We start from the raw sequence: 12,668 nt of genomic DNA on the forward strand, positions 1-12,668 counted from the left end.
TGATCAGGTCCTGGAGATTTATCTACTTTTATACATTTCATACTTCTCCCCTGTAATATGGACATTTTGCAAAATGTCACCATTTATTTCCCTACAGTCTATATCTTCCATGTCCTTTACCATAGTAAATACTGATGTAAAATACTCATTTAGTATCTCCCCCATCTACTGCAGTTCCACACAATGGCCGCCTTGCTAATCTTTGATGGGCCCTATTCTCTCCCTAGTTACCGTTGTCCTTAATATATTTGTAAAAACTCTCTGGATTCTCCTTAACTCTATTCGCCAACGCTATCTCATGTCCCCTTTCTACCCTCCTGATTTCCCTCTTAAGTATACTTCTACTGCCTTTATACTCTTCTAAGTAGTCACTCGATCTATCCTGTCTATACCTGATATATGCGTCCTTCTTTTTATGAACAAAACCCTCAATTTCTTTAGTTATCCAGCCTTTCCTTTCACCCTGACAGGAACATACTTTCTCTGGACTCTCGTTACTCATTTATGAAGGCTTCACAATTTCCAGCCTCCCTTTACTTGTGAACATCTGCGCCCCGTCAGCTTTCAAAAATTCTTGCCGAATACCGTCAAAATTGGCCTTTCTCCAATTTAGAACTTCAACTTTTGGATCTTGTCTATCCTTTTCCATCAGTATTTTAAAACTAATAGAATTATGGTCACTGGTCCCAAAGTGCTCCCCCAGTGACACCTCAGTCACCTGCCCTGCTTTGTTTCCCAAGAGTAGGTCAAGTTTTGCACCTTCTCTAGTAGGTACATCCACATACTAAATCAGAAAATTGTCTTGTATATACTTAACACATTCATCTCCAGCTAAACCCTTAACACTATGGCAGTCCCAGTCTATGTTTGGAAAGTTAAAATCCCCTACCATAACCACCCTATTATTCTTATATATAACTGAGATCTCCTTGGTTAGCTGCAACAAATATAAATTTTAAAAGGGTCTCATCCCTGTTGAAACCCTTCTCCTAGTTCAAGTAAATTTGTTTTAAAAGGAGTCAACCTGATCAAGCTTTCCTGATTTAAAATGAGTGAGTTTATTAGTTATCAAACTTGTGAAGAAATAGTAACACAACACACATAACACAAAATGTAAATGAGAAGCCAGTCCAAAAAAGGATATAAGTTGAAGTAAATGCACTTCAGTCTCAGAATAGTTTAGTACATACAAATAAAAAATGAAGGCTGCCATAATCTTACCAGGACTGCTGTCTCATTACAGAGAGCCAACTGGTGGTTGTTTAACCCGAGGGTCAGCACACCTTGGGCAACAAGAGAGATTGCAAAGGAAAGGAGCCTAAGCTGCTGCAGGAATTGAAACCACGCTGTTGGAGTTACTCTCCATTGAAAACTGACCATCCAGCCAACTGAGCTAAGCAGATCAATAGTGATAAACTAGACAGTAAAGCATTCATAGTCCAGTAGTTCCTTTAGGATTCTTACCCTAGCAAGTTAGTTGAATTTACTTTGTCCTATTTCTTTGTTACTGGCTTGCTTTCCTGTCTCCTTCTACTATTCAGAATCCTTCACTGGCAATGCAGGTGTGTATAGTGGGTGGTTCTTTCACTGAGTCGAGAGTGTGGCGCTGGAAAAGCACAGCAGGTCAGGCAGCATCCAAGCAGCAGCAGAATTAATGTTTCATTCCTGATGAAGAGCTTATGCCCGAAATGTCAATTCTCCTGCTCCTCAGATTCTGCCTGATCTGCTATGCTTTTCCAGCACTACACTCTGAACTCTGACCTCCAGCATCTGCAGTCCTCACTTTCTCATAAGGTTCTTTCACTGAGCCCTTCTTCGTGCATTAGCATTCAAACCCAGGCTACTACCTCAGCCCATTGACACACATGGCCACCTCAACTCACCAGCACACTTTCATCTTCAAGCATACTCAGACCAGGGTTGGACAAGCCTTTTATCTGTTTTGTGTATTGTGTGAACAGAAAGATATAAAACATATCTCCTGCCCAGACTGCTATCTTTTATTCCATCATGCTGACAGTCTAAGATAACTCACAGGAGATTACAGTTCAGTTTCTAACGTGCATTTCCCTCTTAAATCCCACCCTTTGAAGATTTCTTGACACCTCATCGTGTGACATTTTAGGTCCTCTCTCTGAATATATCCACTGAATGATGAGATTAGATTAGATTCCCTACAGTATGGAAACAAGCACTTCGGCCCAACAAGTCCTCATCGACCCTACGAAGAGAAACCCACTCCAACCCTATATTCACCCTTGCCTAATGCACCTAACACTACGGGCAATTTAGCATGGCCAATTCACCTAACCTGCACATCTTTGGATTGTGGGAGGAAACCAGAGCACCCAGAGAAACCCACGCAGACACGGGGAGAATGTGCAAACTCCACATAAGCAGTTTCCCGAAGATGGAATCGAACCCTGGTCCCTGGTGCTGTGAGGCAGCAGTACTAACCACTGTGCCACCATGCCACCCACAATTGTACAATTGCAGTTATTTACTTTGCTGTAACATTCCTCTTTTAAAAAGCAAATTTTGTAATTAGAAGGTCAATATGTCTGTATTTGATCCAGGATTATAATTGCTGGTCATGGCACCACATGGGATAAAACTTAATAAAACCAGTTAATTTAATTTAATTAATGTGATTAATTATAATGGATATCTATCTTCACATTGACTATTCTGCTCAATTCACTTGTCTGTAGCCATATAATGATACCTTGAAGACAAATCACAGTAAATTCATACTGTGATTTGTATGCATTCCCTGTATCTTCAGACAGAAATCACAATAATCCCATCTCTGGTCTTCAAGCTAGTTGTTTAACAAATCATGCTCTCCAAGTTAAAACATGCACACTTATAAACTCAAATATGCTCATCTTAACTTCAATATTCTTATCATTGTCAGAGACTATGTATTTTTAAATATGGCATTAATACGTTATATGAGTGAATTCATTAAATAGAGCAAACTGTTAATTTCCCCTAATCCCCAAATTTGATTTCACCACATTTCCTTGCATTTATCCCAAATATATTCAAGTTTTAAGAAATTTGAAGCATATGAAGTATGTAATATCCACTTTTGGAAATGTATTTTGAGGTTGACCTATTCAGCTCCCTTAGTATTAAGTAAAATTGTACAACACCCTCCGATGTGGTCAGGTTCCACACCCACACAGTAACCACATTCTGCAAATCCTTCTTAGAGCATTCACTTATTTCTTTGCATGAATCTATGACAGGATTTCATTGCTTCTTGAAGTAAATCCTGTACTTTAAATGATGTCAGCTGTGTAACTCTCGCTTTGACTCACAAAAAGGTCATGAGCACAAAAAACAAAGCCGCACTTCACTGCAGTACTGAGGATATGCTGAAATATCAGAAATGCATCTTTTAGACGAAACAATAGCCCGAGGCCTCACCTACCTGCTGTACTGAATTTTCAATCCTTGGCATTATTTTGAAGGAGAATGTGAACTCACATCCTGACTTCCCAAAGCCTGACCATCAACCATAAGGAAGAAGTCAGGAGCATGTTGGAGTACTCCCCACTTGCCTGGATGGGCTCAAGAAGCTTGACACGATCCAGAGAAAAGCAACCTGTTTTATTGATATAGATCCAAAAACATTCAGTCCCTCTATTACCGATGCTCAGTAGCAGCAGTGTGTAACATCTACAAGAAACACTGCAGAAATTCACCAAGGGGCCTTCGGCAGCACCATCCAACCACTATCACCTGGAAGGGCAATGGCAATAGATACATGGGAACACACCACATATCAGCACCCTTCCAAGCCACTCACCATGCTGACCTGGAAAAATATCATCATTCCTTCAGTATTGTTGGGTCAAAATCCTGGAACTCCCTCCCTAATGGCATTGTGGGTCTACCAATAGCAAATGAACTGCAGCAGTTTAAGAAAGCAGCTCACCACTACCTTCTTAAGGGCAACCCAGCTGGTGACAGGCAAATCCAATAAATGATTAATAATAATCTTATCCATGAGTATGTGAGGAGTAGTCAATTTCTCATGAGGAATTCACATAGAGCTAAACCATTTTGGATTGGAATTGAATAGTAGTTTAGAAGCGCAAGTTGAATGCCATCATTATTCTTCAGCAGTGCTTTCACTGTATTTACTCCCAATTCAGCTTTTCCATTTGCTTAAGATATCTCAGTGAGCTGTTAGTGTGGATAAATCTGCATGATAATGTGAACTGTTTAAATGACTCATAGACAAACAGCAGCCCACTGCAAAATATGGAATCCCAAACTAAGATATCCTTCAGTGATGTTATCACTTCTTCAGACTTCTATCTAGCTTCTACCCATCTGGAGAAGTGGTTTAGTGTGAATAATATTTAACGCTGTTTGAATAAGACCACTTCCAGATAATTCTGTAGTCTTTTTGGAAAAGTAGATGACGTCAACAAATTTCCTGTTCCCTGTTGATGAATAACACCAGTGAAATAGCTAGCTATCACCTTTTCCAATGATTTTGAGAGAAGTGGCCACTAAGCAGATTACATCATACTGCCTTGATATTGTGTGATGCTGAAGTGTTTTTGGTGCAGGACTGCTAAAATGACCATTCTCTCATCATGAATGTAGTGTCCTCTCTGCTCGTAGGGTTGTCTGAGAATGGAACTGTGAGATATATATGCTTGTTAAAAATGTAATCAAAGTAAACAAAGTCCCCAATTTGCCAGTCAGATAGAAGCATAATTGAAATCATGGGCCAGGTTTCTATACGTGACAAAAACTGTTATCTATTACAAGTAAATAAATTCAAACCACAGATAAACCATGACAAGCTGTTGGTATATATCTCTACAAGTTAACTTTCTAAACCCTTTCAACACACACCATACACACATATTCAGGAAGACACAAAAACATTGATGCTATGGGGTAAGGGAAAAAGTACAGGGGAAACAGTTCAAAAACTCAACTCCTCAGGATCTGATGGAGCAGTCTTATCATTTCCCAAGTTCTTGAGTTCTCTGATCTTTTCCTTCAGGTTTTCTCATTTCTTCATGAGTTATAAAGCCTCTGACTTTTGGTTAAAAGCAATGGCGCCTGGTTGGAGAAAGTAAATTGGCTTTCTTCCACAATCAAATCTAAAGTAAAATAAAATATATGGTCTTTATACTTGATTGCTCTTATCTTTGTGGATCACCTCTGACACTTGATGCATCCACAATATGTTTAAACAGTGTAAGTCCTCCTTCCTACAAGCACTGCAGCACAACACATACTGTAGTGTCATGTTCTATTTCAGTGGATCTATGTATCAGGACATCATTAGTGAGTCATCGATTCTGAGAGTGTGGAAGCAGGCCATTTGGCCCATCGAGTCCATACCAACCCTCTGAAGAACATCCCACCGAGACCTACTCTCCTACCCCATAACCCTGTATATCCCATGGCTAACCCACATAGTCCTTGCACATCCCTGGACACTATGGGGCAATTTAGCATGGCCCCTCCACCTAACCTGCATATCTTGGACTTTGGGAGGAAACTGGAGCACCTGAAGGAAACCCATGCAGACATGGGAGAATGTGCAAACTCCACACAGTCACCTGAGGGTAGAATCCTTATGACAAACCTCCCAAACAATGTTACAAATTTTGTGAGCAACTAACATTTTTCATTATGGGATAGTTGCTAGACATACTAACTGCATCCAGATTTATGAAGACTGAACCCATTCCCAATTTTGTTAACTTTCACCTATCCATGATTTAAGATGAGCTTTGCATTTAATTGTTTTCTTCCACTGGGTAAAATTGAAAATTTTTCTGATAGGTCCATTGAGTGTTGGCACTGAGACATTCCCAAGCACCATCTTGTTGGTTCTTTCACTGGAATAATAAAGAGAATTTTCTTCTTTACCTCTAACAAGAATGGATGAAAGAACTTTTCTGGCTGTTAACAGACACACTGCATTCACTTCAGGATGTAGCATGAACGATGTACAGTGTTGTTTTCAGTTATTCTGGTCTGGTGAACAGCTCTGAAAATTCAGATCTTAAGATTTTAGACTCATCTTCTCAGCTTTCCCATTTCTTACACGTGTGCAAGTCACATGGAAACAGATCCTTCCATCCAACTTGTTCATGTTGACTAAGTTTCTCAAGCTAAACTAGTCCCATTTGCTTGCATTTGGTTGATTTTCCTCTAAATCTTTCCTATTCATGTCTCTGTCCAAATGTCTTTTAAGTATTGGCAATTAATGCTTGCCAGCCAGTGACGCCCATATCCCACAAGTGAACAAATTTTTTTTTAGAAATCCCTTCTTTCCAGTAAGACAGATTACCACATTCCACACGCACAGGTACACATAATGAGGATGGTTGTCAGGCAGCATTCAGAACAGGCACATGATTTCCTTCATCCCTCCCTTTTACTCGAATTCCCAAAACATAACTATCTTTAACAGCATCTCCTGCCCAAAACAACTTCTACACAATCTTGCTTATACTGTGTTTATTAAATTGACCTTGACCATATTACTTTGTTATTTGCAATCACTCTCCCCTGGACGTCGATGGCTCCCCCGTGGAGATTGTGAAGAGCACCAAATTTCTCGGCGTACACCTGGCGGAGAATCTCACCTCGTCCCTCAACACCAGCTCTATAGCCAAGAAATCCCAGCAGTGTCTCTACCTTCTGCGCAGGCTGAGGAAAGCCCACCTTCCATCCCCCATCCTCACCACATTCTACAGAGGGTTCGTTGAGTGTACCCTGAGCTGCTGCATCTCTGCTTAGTTCGGGAATTGCACTGTCTCAGATTATAAGACCGTACAACGGGCAGTGAGGACAGCTGAGAAGATCATTGGGGTCTGTCTTCCCTCCATTACAGACAGTTACACAGCATGCTGCATCCGAAAGGCCAAGTGCATTGTGGAAGACCCCACACACCCCTCACTCAAACTCTTCTCCCTCCTGCCACCTGGCAGAAGATACCAGAGCATTCGCTTTCTCACGGCCAGTTTCTTCCCCCAAGCCATCAGGCTCCTTAACACAGTATGATCAGAATCTTTCCTATTTGAAATTCTTTGCATGACTTCGAATTGCTACTGGAAAAAAAAGTCTATTATTTATCATTCTTCCATTACACTGTAACTTGCATGTTGTGCCCTTCTTATACACTTTATGCCGTGTACGAGTGTGTAGTTTGTGCTGTCCATGTAGCACCCTCGGTCCTGGAGGAACACTGTCTCATTTTTACTGTATCAGTTGTATTTGGTAGAAATGACAAATAAAAAACTCCTCTACTCTACTTTAATTACCTAACCTCCTTAGTCAAGAACTAAGACAGTTGATTAAGAGGACACTTACTGGATGCAGTAAAATCATGAAAACCTTTTCGCATTTGGAATACATGATGACGAGTACACAGAAACTGTTCAGAGAAGTGAGTATATGGCTGTAAAAGTGTTGCAGAGTTTGTTGGCAACAGTTTGTTTTGCCTAATGGAGCAGATCTGTGCTCTACAAGGTTTGACTCAACCAAGAAAATTACATTGAAACAGCTAATTATAACTCTACAAAAATTACTCAGTACATTCAAGACATTTCTCACCTGTATCCCGTAACTCCTTTTCGAAAAGAACCATTGTTCTACCTGGTAAGCAAAAGAGACAATGAAATAGAAGATAGTGCTTTAACTTAAGGGAATATATGAGAATTTGGTGCCATTCTAAAAAGATGCAACAAAATCATTGGCAATGAGATTTTACATTGTGAGGATATGAAACTGGATGAGAAAGGCGTACACATTAAAATAGCAACATTAACAGATATCCTGACAAATGATCAATGAGCCACATAGTCTTGAAACAAAAAAAAATGATTGATATTGTATGCTACCTTTGTAATTTACTTCAATGCCTTCTTTGGTAATTCAAAAATGCACTCCATTCTTTTCATGATGAATTTCTATTAGAGTAAGTGAACTGCATAAGCCCATAAAACCATATGGCATAGAGCAGAAGTAGTCCATTCAGCCCATTAAGTCTGTTCAGCCATTCAACCGGCTGATCACTCCTGGCTGATCTGATAAACCTAAACTTCACTTTCCTACCTTTTCCCTATAACCCTTGATTCACTTATTGATTAAAAATCTGTCTCACTCAGCTTTGAATATAATTAACGAATATGCTATACTTAACAGCCTCAACAGCCTTCTTTGATAAAGAATTCTGCAAAATCGCTACCCTTTAAAAGAAGAAATTCCTCCTTATCTCTGTTTTAAATGGACGTTCCTGTACTCTAAAATTTAAATCTAGTCTTTGTCACTCCCACAAATAATCAGGTAGTTTACAAGGTAAGACAATGGGTTATTGGATATTGACAGAGCAAAATTATGCCAAATGTAATACTCCATTAATTAGCTGAACCTCTTTGCTTACTGAACACATCAGTACATGCAGATCATTCCAAGTTTTGTGATAACGAATGTATAGAGGGAACCCTGAAAGCTGAAGGCATATGATGTGACCCTCTATTTTTAAAAAAAGAGCAGTTAGAATGTGGTATTTCAAATCAGTTTACACAACAGGTGTTTTGATAGATAAAGAGTACCACAGTTTAGTGTGATTTATGAACTACTGTGATAACGGTGCAGCTGGAACTATCTGTGCATAACACTTTCTGATGGCAGTGTTTTACTTATCACTCACTGCAGAGACCTGATGTCCGGAGAGTCAACGTCTGCTTCCTATATCGTTAAATCGTATGTTTAGCAGCATATTTAAAGTCAATGCTAATGAAGGCACATATTCAAAGTCATTAATTGGACAATACGAATATATATGTTTCTCTCCTGGAGATTTTTATTGAGAAAAGTTGGTCTTGTCAGATGAAAGGAGACACATTACAAGGATCAACAATAAAAAGCTCCTGCAATTGTAAGAATCCTACAAAATTAAAATTATGCATAATTTAAAATAAAACTCTATGCATCAGGGCCTGAATGAACTGATGCTAGAACCTCTACATATCAGCTGTGCATTCAAGGGTACCATTTTGTAATTTATTATTAAGCAAGAGAGTGTAAATATGTTTCCACATTCAAACATTTCCTCCTTGGATTAAATTACTCTCAATTATATTCCTTCAGTGTCTTTCTTTCCTTCAGCCAAAGTCAAGAATGGTAGCATCTTTTTAACTTGTGCAATTGTCAGAATGTTACCATTTTACAATTGTACATGGCATTAGCTAATGGCCAAACAATTGTAATTGATTGGCTATCAGAGCAACTGCAATTTTACAAATGTTGAAAGGGCAATCGGAACGGATCAAATGTTGAATTGATTAGATTTTTCAGCTCTTAATGAAGAACTGGAATGATGTAGTCACGGAAACACTGGGTGGAATCTTACAGGGATCTGATGCACATGGAATATGACAAGATTTGTGGTAGAATTGGACCGGAAATTCATGATTTCCATCTCAGCTCTTGCTGCAGCTCTTACATGTTTCACATGCAGCATGGTGAGTTGCTCACAAGGCAGTGGCAAGCTGTCAATTTCATGCAATTATTACTTATTAAATACCTTATTAACACTGTTACTCACTTCAGTAAACTTCAGCTTTGTATCTTAACCAACTCACCACACAAGCCAGACATTGTGAATGCTCAATATGGAAACAATAGTTGCAAATGCAGTTCACCACTTGATTCAAAGCATCTGCACGTAGACACTGTCAGAAGTCAGATTATAATCCAACATGTTTATTTGAAATCACAAGCTTTCGGTCAAGTTTTCACCTGACAAAGGAGCAGCGCTCCAAAAGCTTGTGATTTCAAATAAATCTGTTGGACGATAACCTGGTGTCATGTGACTTCAGACTTTGCCCACCCCAGTTCAACACCGGCACCTCCACATCATGTTGGCACTGGGCACTAACGTCACAGGGTAAGCTCCATGGGCACTGGTCATGTGCATCCCATGTCCACCAACATTGGTATCCAACATGTGCCAGCCTCTAAGACCCCTCATGGCAAATCGCTGATCCAGGTGCAGGTGCAAGTGCTTCTGCAGTTCAATGCTGCATCTTGGGTTGCACCAACAACTATCATTGCAATACTGCAGTAAGGACACTGTGTTCAGGGGCACAGAGCCAGCTCATGGACTGGACCAGGCTGCATTTCCAAGCTCTTCACTTGCTGTCATGGTGCACAATTACTCTGAGCCCACCTGGATGGTCATAGTTTTCCTGTCTTGCATTGCCTTGTCTTGCTTTTTTTGCACTTTGTCCCTCAGCCAGAGAGAAACCAGGTTGGTATTACTTCTCAGACACAAAGACAGGAAGCTTGTCATGGTTGTCAGCAACCCTCAGTCAAGTCAAGAGCGGGCCCAGGAGATAGTGCTGAACCAGGTGCTGCAAACATTGGACTTTCTCTTCTTTCAGAGCCAGCAGTGGAAGCCATGGCACTTGTGCCATGCCAGCCTGTCCAAGATTGCCATCTACATCAGTGCAGTCACAGCCATCTGAAGAAATGCCCAATAGCTGAGGTATGATGTTAATGACCTTTTCCTCTCCACCAGCCTAAGTGCCTTCACTTTCTCTCTGGTCAGTCACACTCACATTCTCTCTGTGCTACTGCTCCCACCACCCACCAGGCTCATGCTCTATCACTCTGCAACATCTTCCCCACTTATTGTCACCCACTCCAACCCTCAACAACACTAGCCCTATCTCCCCTCTGCACTGCCAACTCACTCTACTCAGGATACTGCATCAAAATAACAGCTGTGCCACCTACATTCATTCCCATTATTACCTGCCCCAGTACCACTCCAGGAGATAAACAGCCCCCAGCTGGGCAGAAAGAGTTCAGGTGGGTAGTGGGCTGCCCGACATTAGCGTCCTCACCCCTTATGAGGAAAGGACACTGACTTTGACCACTCTGAGCACTGCCTGATTGGGTCCAAGCCTCTGGACTGGTAGCAAAGGCTGCCCTTGACTTAATGTGGTTGGACCCTTGAGCACAAGTCGCCCTTCTGACTTGACTGTGAACTGTTGACTACCATCTGCTTCCTGGTTTGGTGACTGTACTAAATGGTAAGACTGTACAAGGGGCAGAGATACTGTGAACCACAGAGGTACCTATAGACTGGGGGGATATTTGCTAATGTTCTTTGGGAGGGTTTAAACTAATTCAGCAGGAGGGTGGGAACCTAAATTGTAGTTCCTGTGTCCAGGAGGTTGAGAGTAGTGAGGTCAGAAATAAGGTTTCAAGGTCACAAGGGTGCACTGCAGGCCAGAAGGTGGTTTGAAGTGTGTCTACTTCAATGACAGGAGCACCCGGAATAAGGTGGGTGAACCTATCCCAACAGACACTGCATCAGAGGTCAGATTAGTTTTCCTTCACATGAATCCAAGGAACGCGATGGGACCGGATGGAGTACCAGGCTGTGCACTCAGACCATGTGCAGATCAACTGGCATGGTCATCTTCAAACTCTCGCTGTAGCAGGCCACTATCCCTGCCTGTTTCAAGAGGGCCAACATCTTCCCTGTGCCGAAGGAGGCTCATTCAGCATGTCTCGATGACTACTGCCCAGTGGCCCTAACCTTGGTGGTCATGAAGTGCTTTGAAAGGCTGGTTATGGCATTAATCAACTCCAGCCTCCCACTATTCTTGACACTCTAGTTTGCCTATCGGACCAACAGATCCACGTCAGATGCCGTAATCACTTGCCCTTCACTCCTCCCCAGAACATCTTGACATCAAGAACAGCTACGTAACAATCCTATTCATTGACTACAATTCAGCCTTCAACACTATTATCCCCTCAAGACTGATTACTAAACTTAGTGATCTCGGACTAAGCCCCATTCTCTGCAACTGAATCTTCAGTTTCCCGACTCACAGGCCATGATCAGTGAAGATTGGGGACAATATTTCATCCTCGCTAGCACTCAACACTGGAGCTCCCCCAGGCTGCGTACTCATCCCCCTACTCTACTCACTGTATACCTATGACTGTGTCACCAAATACCTGACAATTGCCAATTACGGTAGGTGAAGACCTGGAAAAATGGTGCACTGTGAACAACCTAGTTCTCACTGCTGGCAAAACCAAGGAACTCATTATTGACTTTTGGCGGGATGTTACTCATGCCCCCCCTACACATTAACAGCACAGAGGTGGAACGAGTGGAGAGTGTCAAACTCCTAGAAGTGGTCAACCACAACAAGCTTTTGTGGACTCTTCATGTGGATGCACTCGTTACAAAGGCCAGGCAATGTCTCTTCTTCCTCAGGCAGCTGAGGAAATTTGGTATGACGGAGAATATCCTTGCCAACTTTTATAGGTCCACCATCGAGAGCATTCTGTCTGGATGTATCACTACCTGGTATGGAAACTGTACCAATCAAGATTGGAGACGGTTACAGAGAGTGTTGAATTCAGCCCGGACAATCACAAAGGCCAATCTCACATCTATGGAATCCATCTATCAGGCCCGCTGTCAAAGAAATGCTGCCAGCATTCTCAAAAATCCATCCCACCCTCGCAATGTTTTTCTCCAACCTCTACCATTGGGGAGAAGGTACAGAAGCCTGAACACACGCACCAGCCAGTTTCGAAACAGGCACCACCCTACTGTTGTTAGAATACTGAATGGACTCACA

The sequence above is a fragment of the Chiloscyllium punctatum genome, chromosome 26 (genome assembly GCF_047496795.1).
Source record: "Chiloscyllium punctatum isolate Juve2018m chromosome 26, sChiPun1.3, whole genome shotgun sequence".
NCBI lineage: Eukaryota > Metazoa > Chordata > Chondrichthyes > Orectolobiformes > Hemiscylliidae > Chiloscyllium > Chiloscyllium punctatum.